The sequence below is a fragment of the Pseudorca crassidens genome, chromosome 1 (assembly GCF_039906515.1).
Source record: "Pseudorca crassidens isolate mPseCra1 chromosome 1, mPseCra1.hap1, whole genome shotgun sequence".
Taxonomy (NCBI): domain Eukaryota; kingdom Metazoa; phylum Chordata; class Mammalia; order Artiodactyla; family Delphinidae; genus Pseudorca; species Pseudorca crassidens.
Genome location: NC_090296.1, coordinates 79216496 through 79231627, shown reverse-complemented (window position 1 = coordinate 79231627; position 15132 = coordinate 79216496). Strand labels below are relative to the sequence as shown.

The 15132-nt window shown below is 38.2% G+C and overlaps 1 long non-coding RNA gene across 6 annotated transcripts in view; it reads right to left on the bottom strand.

Moving 5' to 3' along the window:
• Positions 1-15132, bottom strand: part of LOC137226935 (uncharacterized) — a 140924-nt gene that overhangs the window by 89856 nt on the left and 35936 nt on the right. Inside the window, exon 3 of one of the 6 annotated variants that reach the window (XR_010944621.1) lies at positions 1135-1264. The exons of the other annotated variants lie outside the window; for them this stretch is intronic. This is a non-coding gene — a long non-coding RNA (uncharacterized lncRNA). The remainder of the gene's footprint in view (positions 1-1134; positions 1265-15132) is intronic. 6 annotated transcript variants of the gene reach the window in all.

Below are 15132 nucleotides of genomic sequence, written 5' to 3'. Positions count from 1 at the left end.
GTCCCAAACCTGGTCTAAGGCAGAACTTTTTACATGATATAATTCACAGCCTCCTCTGGGATGTAATAGGCATTGCTGTTAAAATGCTTCAGCAATTTTCTGATAAACCTAAATAAGATTAAGGACTTCTGGGAAGCCAGGGTTACCCATCCAGCTGACTGGCTAGCCTAATAATCTTTAGCCAGACATTATTTTTTCTTGTATTTGGTTTAACAATAATTAACCATTCACTTTTCTTATAAAATCCCTAAAGGGACTCTTGAATCAGCACACTTAAGGGTCTCATCCCTTGCGGCTAGCTTGAAATAAAGTTTTGGCCCAGTCTTTTAATCCATTTGTCCAAGAAGCTGTTTTAACGTCATTTAGGAAGAAACATTGTATTTTTTTTTTACTACTTTGTGTGGCAAAGAATTTTCATTGAAAGGTGTTAAATGTATATATAAGAGTCTTTAAATGTATGGAAAATTGGTTTCTTTGAAACTTCTGAGCACTTTGATTTGACTAATGGAGAGAAATTTCTACTTTAGATAACGTAATTCAAACTTAGCTGTTATCATGGAGAAAAAGATCTTCCTTCAGATTCTTTCTATAAGCAAATTGGTGCCTTGGAGTGGGTTCCAAGGGCTTTGAGAGAACATCTCTTGATAAGTGGAAACTGGTTTGACATCATGATTTAATTGTTGTATCAAATGTATCATGGATAATCTATGGACATTAATGAATTTAACAGGTGAAGGGTAAATTGGTAAGAAGTGCACTTTACATCTGCATTTAAAAACATATATTAACTCAATGGAAAGTAATGATGAATGTCTGGATAAAATTTTAAACTTGATCATAAGTAAATATTGAGTGAAAACATAATAAAAGGACAGGTTGTGTATACAAATATGTATTTTAGAAAATTATTTTTTATCATGTCTGTACAATAATTTTATTGACATTATCTGGAAACTTTTTTAGTAGCCAAGGAAAAATATACAAGTTTCCAAATGTATATATTACGACAGAGTTGAGCCCATACTCCTATACCTTTCAGAATGCTGGATTGTGTCAAATGGCTCGAGATGGCTTAAATTAGACCTGCAGACCTCAAGGTCTGAGCAGGGCCACCAAGGGTAGGTCGGGCCTCACCTGATCCTCGAGGGTTGACCAGCTAGAAGTCTGCATACAGGATTTATGCTGGCATGCAAAACAGCTTCCCCATTCGGGGAGCCAGCCCAGATAATTTATACTGGCTCCTCTGCTTTCATCAGCCTTGAGTCTACACCAAAAGAGAACAGGATTCCTATATTAAGGAAATGACTCTAACGGCAACGGGGAATAATAACAACTATTTCACAGAATTTTTACAAGGATTAAAAGCAATAATGTATATAAAGTACTTAGCACAATGTTCAGTGGACACAGGAGGTACTTACTGTTTATTCTTTTTAATACATTAAATTATTAATAAATGTATTAAATATTAATGAACATACTAAATTAATAATATTTATTAGATCCTTTTCTTTCCCGAAGTTGAGAGATCCACATGTGCTCAGGGTCAGGGATTATCCATGAAGAAAGCATGACGTAACCAAAATAACTGTGCCTGCATAGTGCTTTATAATCTACAAAAAGCTTTAGTGCATTATCGCACTTGAACCTCAGCTCACCCACAACCACCCAGAGTGTTCTGTGAGACAGGAATAAGTACGTTCAGTTCACGCTCCCCGGGAACCTGGCGAAGAAGGCCATGATGTCGCAGCCACACTCCTAGTGGAGATCTGACTCTGCAGATTCTGACTCTCAGTTATGTCACACCCACAGTCCAGGCCTCCCTCCACATTGCACAGTCGCAAGATTCCAATGTGGGTGACTGAGTACGGGGATTCCCAGGACACCAGACTGCCAGTGCTAAAAACAGCAAAGTCCCAGGCAAACCAAGATGAGTCAGTCACCCTAACTCCAAGAGAAATGAACACCAAACTCTACAGACCAAGAGTGCAAAAAACATTTGCCATCAGAGCCATAGGAAACATGCTGCTTAGCATACGTTGTAGAACTCCAAGGTTACATGGCATGAGAACTGCACATGTTGCTTGGTCTGGGAAGACAGCTTCTCAGATCTCTCAGCTCTCCAAGGGAGGCCGGGAGCAGGCTACAAAACATTTCTCACCAGGGCTCCTGTCAAGGGGCCAGCATTGGTGTTAGCCCCACTCCATGGTTTAACTGCACTCTTTCTGAGGCTTGGCAGGTGTGTCTCAGCATGAACTGGGTGGTCACCCAGCTCGGTCTTCCCCTCACAGAAGCAGATGTCTACAGGAGGGCCAAGCAGACCTGCTACAGCTCCTTTAGAACAGATGTAATGAGAAATGGTGTCACAATGTAAACGAGGGGGAACCATCTCCAAACCTCTCCTCTTAGAGAAATCTAAAAACTCCCACTTGTCATAGAATTTAAAAATTTTATGCATTAAGAAACTGTGACATCCTTTCCTTTCAATGCTGTCCCTGACCCCTGTTTTAGAGCCTGTATCTGGAACTCATAGTACATTTGTCCGCCCCTTTTGGATCTGGAATGTATGAGTTCACTGAACTATCTCCAGAAGAAATGCTGACTCATAAAGCGGCACAAGCTCAAAAGAGGCTGTATCTAGGTGGGTCTCCTGCCACTCAACTCAGCAACATCTCAGCTCCTTTCTGGAGAATCTGCTTCTCTCTCCCAAGATCAAAAAACCCTGCTTTCAAATTCTCCATAAGTTGCGGGGGTGGGGGGACGGGGTGGGAAGAGGAGGGAGAAATCCCTCTAAGGCTTCCTATAATCACTAGACATGTCTCATAAAGAAGGCTGATCTCTAGTGTAAGAGAGTGGAGGAGAGGAGTTTGGTTTGTGGTTTGATATCCATTGCTGAAAGGAATACAACTAAAAAGGGCATCAAAGAAAGACCAGTTTTTTCGTCACTGCAGCTACCAGGGGAGCAACTTCCACAAAATGTGGGAGGCTAAAGAGCTACGAGACAAATGTGCAAGCCAAAGACCCAGGGAGACCCTAAGGCCATAGGGAATCTTCTACTTACTATATTATTTGACTACTTTAGAAAAACAGCTATTCTCAGAGGGAAAATGACTATATAAGCTTCTAAGAGAGTTCAATGACATATTCCACTCACCACAGTGAAACCCTCTTATGGTCTAAAGAGGCAACCTTAGATGAGGATCTAAGTGTGCCCAGTGTGCCAGACATCTTCAGCCCCAGCCCTCCAGATGCCCCTTCCACCCTCCCCAACCTTCTCTGCCCCCTGAGAGGCTGACTTCGGCTCTTTGCATCCTCCCAGCTCCTTTCCCCTCTGCCTTCTGGTTGGATTCAGATAACAGGAGGTGCTTGCAAGAGATGGGTTGGAGATGTGAGGATGGGAGAAGAAGGAGGCAGAGTAAGGTCAGAGGTCTTTCCTTGCGTGACCGAGGGAGGGCAGTGGCTTCTTCCCTCAGCAGAAGTCCACAGCCCCCACCATGCTACAGATACAGATCTCTCTCAATGTTCTGGTAGCTTTTCCTTCCTCTGCCCCTAAAAGCCTATCGCTGGTGAAGATTCCTAGCTGGGGATATCTCACCACCCTTTTTTGGTTTCCCTTAAACCCGCCTACACCCTTATAAATAGCCTCTTTGTTAAACTCCCCTAATAAGCCCCTCGGAATGTGCCTCTGTTTCTTGTTGGAACTTTGACTGACACTCTCAGCATATCGAGGATGGTGCTAGTCTGCATGGGGCAATGCAGCAAAATACAAAAGCCAACAGCAAGTGAGAGACAACACAGAGGTAAGCTAGGACTACCTTCCTCCTCTTTCCTACTTTCATCTATCAGCCAAGGAGTTCATACACTGAAAGGGGAGTTTGGTAATAAACAAGGGCTGTATGGAATTATTCTGAGATTTTGTCCCAGGTTCCTAAGTCCCTGGCCTGAATGACCAGAATGAAATGATCCAGAGGAGGTTTTCCAAGTAAGTTAAAAGGATATTGCATAAATCATTTTGCTGATCCTGAAAAAGCTGGTTAACCCTCTCTTTTTCCAATAGAGCAGCACATCTGGGTTTCTCTTACTGTCTTAAACAAAACTGAGTGAGTGGGACAGTCAGACAAACTGAGAAGCCTGAAACCATCTGGGAAAAATGGAGACTTTCAGGGTCTGGGAAGAGTCAGAGATCCACACAGGAGGTCATCATGGCCAGAGGATGACTGTTTTAAGAAATGAGATGTGAGTCTAGGAAGTGGGGCTAAAACAAAATACCAGCCCAAAGGAGAAAGGACAAGGAAGACACAGTGTAGACTCCTGAGGACTAGAGAACAGGTGTCTATCCAAGCAGGCACAGAGCAGGCAGTTAGCAAAGATCTTCACTAGAGGCAGTTAGTGGGGTCAGTGAAGGCACACAGACAGCAGCTGATATCATTTCCCTGTACGGCACCCAGCCGTGGAAAACAAGAGGAAAATAGCTAAAGCTCATCCTAGTAGAGCCAACAGAGGACCAACTCAGAGATGGCATGGGGCTCCTCACTGACCCCATATTAAAGCCCACATTAGATCTCCATTCCTGAACAAGGAAAGCCCATAGGTGTGGGTTAGGAGCCCACTGCTAGAGCCAGAGGAACAGAAATAAAGTGAACACTGCAACAAAACTGATGTACCATAAATAAAGTTGGTGCTGAAATGTCTTCTTCTACCCTGCCTAGATAAAAGGCCACAGGACAAATGATTTCTTTCAGCAGAGTCTTCACAAAAAAGGAAAGTATTCTTATTTTTTTTAAAGTAATTTTTAATTTTATTTATTTATTGGCTGCATTGGGTCTTCGTTGCTGCGTGCAGGCTTTCTCTAGTTGTGGCGAGCAGGGGCTACTCTTGTTGTGGTGCGTGGGCTTCTCACTGCGGTGGCTTCTCTTGTTGCGGAGCACAGGCTCTAGGCACGCGGGCTTCAGTAGTTGCAGCACAGGGGCTCAGTAACTGTGGCTTGCGGGCTCTAGAGTGCAAGCTCAGTAGTTGCGGTGCACGGGCTTAGGTGCTCCGCGGCATGTGGGATCTTCCCGGACCAGGGCTCGAACCTGTGTGCCCTGCATTGGCAGGTGGGTTCTTAACCACTGCGCCACCAGGGAAGTCCCAGGAAAGTATTCTTATCTTACTTTCGGCATTTGTTTAAGTAAAAGTACATAAGGCCCAATATTTCTCCAAATACGACATATCAAAGAGCAAAGTTAAGGAATGAAGCCCTGCTAGAAATCTGACCGGGTATTTTCTATGCAACTTACAGGTGCAAAATCAAGATTCTGAGTTCATATTTTCCTCCTCATGTCAATTGGCTCTCCTTTACCCCCCCACAATTGGCAATCAAATATAGTTAGGATGGTCGTCACTAGGCAACTGAAGTTGAAGCAGCGAGCAGTTGAAGAAAATACGCATAAAACAGGTATGTGGCACATAATTAACAAGTCAGAAGTATTTACTAACTGAAGATAGGAGATAATATAGGCTCCTAAATGAGACATGAATTTTAGTCATGTTGGGAAGGAAGAACAAGAGCAAGAGACTTGAAGGATCTCACTCCTTAAAATGAAAGGAAATTTGGGAATTTGATCTTTCTCAGGAGTCTGACCTTGACCATCACAGCTACATCATCGTAAGGAGCTGAAACCTAACGTAGCTACCTATTATGTATTGGGTTTGTATGAACACAAAGACAGTACTTCCACTCACCAAAAAACAATTCTTTTCTCATATCACATGAAGGATTCTCTTTCCTGGAATTCTGAATTCAAACATATATATGCTAGGGCTTCCCTGGTGGCGCAGTGGTTGAGAGTCCGCCTGCCGATGCAGGGGACATGGGTTCGAGCCCCGGTCCGGGAGGATCCCACATGCCGCGGAGCGGCTGGGCCCGTGAGCCATGGCCGCTGAACCTGCGCATCCAGAGCCTGTGCTCCGCAACGGGAGAGGCCACAACAGTGAGAGGCCCGCGTACCGCAAAACAAACAAACAAACAAATATATATATGCTAAATATATTTTATATATAATATGTAAACATATATCATATAAATAAATGTATATCTATATATCTATACATACATTTATAATATATAAAATGAATGCCTATATATCTACACTCATTTATATTCTATATATCTGTACTAATTTTATATATCTATACCCATTCATTGAAGAGTAATTGGCTCTCATGTTCAAAGCTCTATGTTTGATGCTGGGAAGGCAGAAATGAATAAGATGTCTTCTCTATCACAATTTAATTGGAGAAGCTGACTGATACAATATATCAAATTAAAATCTAATGTGGTAAGTGCTATCAGAGAATATAATTAATAATTAGTTACCCAGTGCCCACATAGTACCATATACATACATTTATTAAAGCTCATAACACATTATTCAAGACATGTGTCCTCACAGTCTCTCCCCCAGCCTCTCAAAGAAGAAGCTGGACTATAATACTTATCACAGCGCCCAACAAGTGTCTGGTGTTTTAATAAGAATTAAATAGATAATGCTATGCAAGTTCTCCGAAAAATATAAAATGTGACACAATACAGACAACTGTCATTGTTTATTCAATAGAGTTGAAAATAGAGAAACTGGGATTGACATATATACATTATTGATACTATGTATAAAATAGATAACTAATGAGAACCTACTGTATAGCACAGGGAACTCTACTCAGTGCTCTGTGGTGATCTAAATGGGAAGGAAATCCGAAAAAGAGGGGATATATTTATATGCACAGCTGATTCACTTTGCTGTACAGTAGAAACTAACACACATTGTAAAGCAACTAGATTCCAATAAGAATTTAAAAAAAAAAATAAACCCATTAAAAGATAAAAAAGAGCCAACTCTTTTTTTCTTAAATAATGTCACTGAGAAGGACATAAGTAGTATATTAACACGTCCAGGCAAAATGAATCAAAATGGAACAACGTCTGCTGGAGACCTGATGGTCAGATTTTAAATGATCAGTCCCTTTGAAATTCATACTCAGGAAAATTGTGAAATTTTCATTATCCCAATAATTGTGTTATGACTTAAAAAATTAAAGAAACCACCACATTCCAGCTTGCTTAGTATTTCCACAGTAGAAATAAATGGTAATACAGGTTTTACTGAGAATTTCCATTTGTTGAACACAGCAGGAAATTGGTGGCAGCTGAGCTCTGCCAATGAGAAACCAGTTTGGGTTAGACTGATGTGAAAATGAAACTACTAACTACTGTAGTGTATCAGAATGTGGTAAAGTGCTTTTAAATCCTAGCCTTAGTGATTTATTGAAAAGCAAGAAGTGACTTATTAGAAAGAAAGAAGTAAAGAAGAAGAGGAGTTAATGATGATGAAAGATAGAAGAAACGATTGTGAAACCAGCCAATTCCTTCCTTCAGTTTTTGCACCTGTGTTTTATTGCACTAAAAGGGAGAGCACAAAAGCTGAATTTACTTTGTCTTATTTTTTTCTCTTTTTTTAAGCATAGGAGAAAGAGTGATGGTAAGATAGAAATAAGAAGGGAGAGTTGTGAGTAAAAATAAATGAATTGGTGAAGAGGAGCAAATAAAAGATAGAAATCTGAGAACTTAAAAAATGGAGGGATAAAAGTAAGAAAATTGGCCAGGAAACAGACAGAATTCGTTCCTTTGTGCAATGTATTTTTGCCCCTCAAAATGGTGAAACAAGTACCTTGGTAAAGGTTTAATATTTTCTTTTTTCTTTTTCTAATGTGTTAACATTCATCATCCTACTTCTTGTTCTAGAATGTTAAACACTAATCACCATTATCCCCTCCTTCCTACTCTATCCTTTCATATTTTAACTGTTTTTTTAGGCAAGAATTTCAAGATCATATAGCCTAAAGTTTGGAGCAACTGGGTTGGGATTACTTTTTTCCAGAACAATAACACCAATTCTATGTGGTGAGACAAATCATCAAAAATTAACAGTGGCCCAAACTGTTGGAGTCCAAGCCATCCAAAGATTTTAGAAGTGGTCGACTTGTAAGCATCATCCCTAAAGCTGGGATAAATATATCTGTAGGTTACAGAACCTTTGTAAGAATGAAATGAGTTAACATTTATAAAGGCACTAGCAGAGGTTAGGCAATCGCAAGAGCTCAATACTTGGATTTTGATTCAGTTTAAAGTAAGGATTTGTGCTTGAATTGTTTCAATAACTGTAGCATCAAAAACTTAACTTTTCATTAACTGAGGGAAATGCTTGTTTTTGATACTTTCTTATCCTTTAACACCTTTGCGATGTAAAATCTACGAAATAAAAACTACTCCTATAGAGGTGCTCAAAGAAGGAGTGATGGGAACTTTCCCCTAATGAAAACCTGGTCCAAGATTTCCTCCTTTTTCAAAGGAAAATCTGTCCTTACACTCATTTTCTGACATCATGACTTCATAATCTTTCCTGTCCAGAAATGATCTGGACAAAATGATTACATTTTGCAACATTCTTTTAAACAGCACAGGCATGATGGCACTTCTCCAACTTTCTCCCAGTTTTCCTCTAAGCAGATAGATAGCATAGGCAGATGTTTACACATTTAGCTGTCTTGCTAGAGGAGTACTATAAAAATAAATTCACGATGGCAATTTCCTCAAAGGAAAGGGTAAAAAATGTGCCAAGTAATTTAATTTTAAAAGTGACTTTAAGACGGGAAATCAGGAGCTGCTTTGTGGGAAACTCAGGGAAGGCTGAGGATTGTGGTGAAGGCACAGATCCTGTACCACCCTGAACTTAGTGGGGTTGACCCCTGCAAGCAAAAGCTTGTAAGCCCTTTGTAGAACAATATCTTATTTTCGGGCCTCTGACTGCCAGTCCTTGCTCTGGTTAATATCATCAAGGGAATCCTTTCCTGACAGAATGCAATTTAGGATCTATTAAATATGATTACTTGGCCTTGAAAATGATGGATATTGGACAGAATTATAGAATCACTTTACAAAAGAAAGGTCTCTTTTACATCCTTTCTTGTGGAGCCTAAAATGAAGCCTGGGGAAATCCCTCAGTGGGGTTGTGGCATTTACAGGTTAGGTTTATGAAAAAGGGAATTGATATTCATATTAAAAACTGTAAAAATTAAGCAAGGTGAAGATAGTGAGTATGCAGACAGCTGTGACGTGTGTCTGAAGGGTGAGTGGCATGTTGCCCAACTGATTTACTTGCTTTAATTATATTAGTAATGTGAAAGTTGACATGATTTGAAATAAGCTCTTTGGGTTTTTCATTCAAATACTAGTCCCCAGTCACTACTTTTTTACCGTCCTCCCAACTTCCAATTACTTCATTGCTGGGTTTGCTTTGGAGGTGGCCTATGCTTGAGTTTTTATTTAATTACATTTTGTTCTTGGTTATAAAAGTAATATATGGTCACTGAAAAAATTACAAAACATAAAAAATTGCAAAAAAGAAATTAAAATCACTAATAATTCTCCCATCAAGAGATTACCATTAACATTTTGCTGTATACCGACTAGACTTTTCTTTTATATATGTATATATCTGTATTATTTTTATTACTTAATTGATATAATGTCATATATACTATTTTCTAAAATTTTAAACAATATTTAACATGATCATACTCCCATATTTTTAAGTATTATTCTATTATGAGATATTTGACAGTATATGAGATATTTGGTGGTTATAAACTGTTCATTGTATGTATGTACCATCAATTTTTAAACTGATGTGCAATTGAGGAGAATTCAGAATATCTATTTATATTTCTTAACCATAATCAGATAACTCTTTGCACACATCCCTAGTTACTTCCTTAGGATACATTTCCAGAAAAATCACTACATCCAAAAGTTTTCAAAATATCCAGCCTTTTACCTGTAGTTGAATTGCAAATTTCTCCTATCATTCAAAGTCTACAGTACAGGATTTTTTTACGACTTCTCCTTACTGTTTATCTTACAAGGACCAAAACAATGGAAGTAGCAGATAGAACTGAAATTACCACCATTGCACTTCTGGTTGGCAGTGAATTTTGTATTAGGGATAAGAGGGGGAGCAGTATTAGAATTCTAAATTATCTCAAAAAATGATGAAGCAGGAAGGGGGAATGGGGAGTTGTAGTTTAATGGGTACAGAGTTTCAGTTTTGCAAGATGAAAAGAGTTCTGGAGATGGATGGTGGTGATGGTTGTGCAATAATATGAATGTACTTAATACAACTGAACTGTATACTTTGAAATGGTTAAAAGAGTAAAGTTTACGTTAAATGTATTATACCACAAAAAAAAAAAATGGGGAAAAAATGAGGAAGCAAATGGGAAAAAAATCTCTACTACTTGTTTTGCAGAGGAGCACATCTGGGAAAAAGAAATAAGTTCCCTGTATTCCATGATGTTATGGTAGAAGAAGCCATAATCATAACAAACATTTATATGGTGCTTTACAGTTTACAAGTGCTTTTGTACATGTAACTTCATTGCCACAACAGCCTTGTGAAATACCTGATTATCCTCATTTTGTATATGAGAACTCTGAGACTAACGTAAAATAACTGCCCAAGATGGTATGGCTGGCAAAGAGTGGAAGAAATACATCATTCCAGGGCCCCAATTCCTTGCCCAATCTCTCTCCTATGAAACATACTACCAAGACGGCAGTGAAGCTCTTGAGCCGGCAAAACCACTAAGTGTTTTCACTTGACAAGTCAAATGTTTCATATATAAACTGAAAAGAGCAAATATTTAAATTGCACTTAAAGAAGAACTTTAGCTTAGGAAAACAACTTATTTTTGTAAGAGCTTTAGAAAGTTTAATGAAATATTAATTTTATTAATATCAATAACAAATAATACGCCACTGTTTGATTCCTTATTTTGTGTTTTTTGCACTTTCAAATATTGATTTAATTTTTAAAATTTTCCCTCTATAATAAATGTATCATTCTAAAGGGGGAAACATGCAACGTGACCAGTTATCAGTGTGGCCAGGCAAAGGTGTAGAGAGGAAAATTGAGAAATTGACAACAATTTAGCCCTTTTTACTACCTCTTATCCTGTTAAAATACAAACAGAAAAGTTACATATTTCCAAATTAAATATTTGCATAAATGTAGATTTTTTAATGTAGATTTTTCCCTTGTTCCTCAAGTTTTCTTTGTCTTTTTTTTTTTTTTTTTCTTGCGGTACGCGGGCCTCTCACTGTTGGGGCCTCTCCCGTTGCGGAGCACAGACTCCGGACGCGCAGGCTCAGCGGCCATGGCTCACGGGCCCAGCCGCTCCGCGGCATGTGGGATCCTCCCGGACCCGGGCACGAACCCGTGTCCCCTGCATCGGCAGGCGGACTCTCAACCACTGCGCCACCAGGGAAGCCCTCTTTGTCTATTTTTGGATGCAGGATCTGATCAAAGATTAAAAATTGTTATTGGCTCTTATTTCTGTTCAATATCATCTTGATTTGTAATAGATGATTTCTCCGACTTTTCAATATCTCTTAGAGTTTTGTGTTTAGATGATTTCCAGATAATTTAATCTGACAAGCAGATGTTTTTGGTAAACAGAAATCTGTTCTGTGAGATTTATTTTGTCTGTCAGCCCATTTATCTTTGGAATTACAAGCATCATAGGTATCATGAACATTTCTTGTTCTCATATACTAACCACACGCATTCAATACCCATTATTATGGACCTGCTATGTGCCCAGTGCTGCAAAAATAAAGACACAGTCCCATGAACTCGCACCATATTAATAGAGAAACTAACACATACACAAATTATTAGAATGAAATGGAATAAGTGGAATACTAGAACTATGTGCACATACTCTGGGGGTCATAAAAGTATTATTTTTGCCTCTGTAAGAAAAAGCTTCACAGAAGAAGAATCATCTGAGTTGGAACTAAAAGGATGAAAAGGTTTTCATAAGGAAAGGGATGGGAAGGTTTATACATATATATTACTTTGTCCCTTGCCTAATGATTAGATGTTTTTCTTCAGTTAATAGTCTGGAGCCACATGCTATGTGACACTCTGACTGTAACACTAAAAACATCTTTAGGTTTCATAGCCAGTTCAGCACTTTTTTGTACAGTCTGCATTCTCTTTAGATTACTAAACTGTCTATCATTTTGCACTGTGCCTGCCATTGAGTGGATTGATAACAATTTATTGTTGCTCAATAAATATTAAGCTTAACCATTAACTTCTTAATTCATTTACCACTGCACTGGTAGTGTCAGGATGCCCAGCTCCAGGGGATGCCATTCACATGAACACTATCTATGGGGGTTGGGCAGTCTTCACATCTGTTTGATCTAAGGCATTTATCTCCATTTTCCTTGTACACAATTCTATTTTAACTACTGCATTTTCCTTTCCAGTTGAACTTCACTTACAGTAGAATTTTAAGAAAACAAAAATTGCTGCCGATTATTTATGCTGGTCACTTCTCCAGCTAATTTGATTAAACAGAATTTCTAGAACAGTAGTAATGACTTTCTAAGATACTGTATCATCACTTGTCCTAATCTCTTACTGGTATTGATGTAACATGGATCACTGGACAATGTAATCTCCATTGCGTAGCTGATATGGATGGTTTCTGGTCAACTGATATATACCAGATTTATTCAGAAATCAAACCAGCTTTGCGATTCCTGCTCAACTATGCTGAGTATTCTCTTTTAACCATTAACTGAATTTTGAAAAGGAATTTGATGTATCTCTAACTTCTTTTTGATGGTTAGTCAGGTCATAAATGGTCTATTGTCTAGAATCCTGAATGGCATTTACCTTGTTTTTGCTAATAAATATTTCAGGTTATTTTAACCTATAGCTGGGTTTTTTTGCATATTTGAAACAAATGGATAATAGACCAGTACTTAGATGGTTCCTCTGTACAACCTTACTTCATTTTACAAAGTTTTATTTTAAATCTTCTTTATACCATTAGATTCCTTTAACTTTGATATGTCTGCCAGGCAAGGGCTTTAAACAATAGCATTTCCCCTGCTTCAGATTTTTACCCATCAGAGGCCATGGGCTTTTTCTAAGAAAAAGAAATTCATGTGAATAGAGTGGTTTGAACACTCAATATTCGCTTATAAGAATGAGTTCTGTAGGACTTTCCAGCTCTAGGATTCTGTTGTATAATGGCAGAGTGGAAACAACAGATGGTAGTTGTGCGAATGTTACCTGTATTACATCAAGGAGAAAAACATCAAATTCATCCTGAATCAAATTGAACAGTTCAAAGAATTTTGACAGAGGTGAAAACTTAGTCAATTACTTGAATTGAGAATTACAATTTTCAGTGTTTAGACATCATTGAAATATTTTGCTATGTGGCACATTAGCGCTGAGGTGTCTGTGCAAAGGCACGTGTAATCACCCCACTGTAATACCTCTGCGTGGGGTCTCTCACACAGTGACCTGTCCCCTGCAGAAACAGGAGGTCAAGAAACCAGTGATTCTTCCATGAGTACAGACAGAGGAAAACAGATTTTTCTGTCAGTGGGTCAGCCTCTTTCCAATTTTTGGAGGAGAATTTCTCTGCAGGTTATTTAGGAACAAATCAAGCACTTGGTCAATGCAAAATCAAATCTATCAGTTAATTATTTTTTTTAAGTCAGTAAAGGAGTGGCTTTTTTCCTGCACCCAGGAAAATATGTCTGTTTTCTTATAATTTATATGCAGTTGCATGGAGTTGCCTAGAGCATTTCATTAGCAACACATACAGTTATGTTTTAACACTACATGGCCAATAACCCACCTAATACAATCTTGTTCTCTTTCTAAGCAAATCTGGGAATGAACAATAAAAATAATAATTTCTAAAAAAAAACTATTGACATCAGGGTGATGATTAGCTCATAACCATAGCCTCTTCCATACCTCTCAGTAAATGCCAAATCTCACCTCAGTAGCCTTTTCTTTTCAAATGTTTCTCTAATGTTGTATTGACTTATATTAAATCTCTTATCTAATAATAACAAAAGCTAACTCTTTTTGAGCAATCAATATATATTGTCCCAGACACATAAGTATATTATCTCATTTAATCCTCACTACAACTCTATGAGGCGGGTCCATTTTAAACATGAGTAAATTTACATTGAGGCACAAAGTAGCTGAGTGACAGCTTGAGGTTGCATAACCAATAAGTACAGAGAGTGTATTAAAAGTCAGATTGTCTGAGGGATGACTGATACTCAGCAAGGGAAAAAAATGCTAGTCTTAAAAAACAGTGAGAAAATTAAACAGTTTTCCTTCTGCCATGTGAGGATCATAATGGAATTTTTCCTAAAAGATTATTTTAGAAAGCAGGAGATGCACCATAAAATTATACATGCTAAATTTGGGAGAAAAAATTCCCCCAGGCAGTGACCTTTTATTACTAAGATTGGATTTGGAAGCCAATTTTTATAGCTCAGTTAAAAACTGCTAAACCCAGGCAACTTATATAATAGAAATGCTGACATGACCTTAATTCCAGAGGTGCAAAGGGTATAATTGAATTTAAGAACAATGTATCTCCTCCATTAAGTCATTAAATAGATCGTAATAATCTGACACATTTGGTAAGTATGACATGAAAGCGGTTAACGATGGTATGCAAATAAAATGAGCTTGCACTATTAGCTACTGTATTTTGCTTGTGTTTGCCAAATATTACATGAAATGGCAATACATTTAGAAAATATTATGGCAATATATTTTAAATGTTCCTGAACATGATGCCAACACAGAGAAAGGAAATGTTAGAATATACAGGATATTGCCAAGTGCCTATGTGTAATTTAGATAAGTTATATTTACTGTTCGTAGAATTAAACTTAATCAGAAATACATTCCTTTGACCCAAACTTCCGGAGTTGCCCCAGTGGTGTAGTGCACCTGGTTCAAGAGCATATATATAACAATGGCAACTAAATGCCAAAATCAGAACATTCCTCCACACAGATGTATATTTGGCATTGTTGAGGAAAAAATCCAGATGTTTGGCATCATGCAACTAAATGCATAAATCCAAGTGAAATCATGAGTTAAACACACATTCAGGGAATTTAATCAATATAGACAACTAGTTGGGCTCATTCTAAATCAAACAAAACAAAGCCAAAACCCCTCTCTTCTT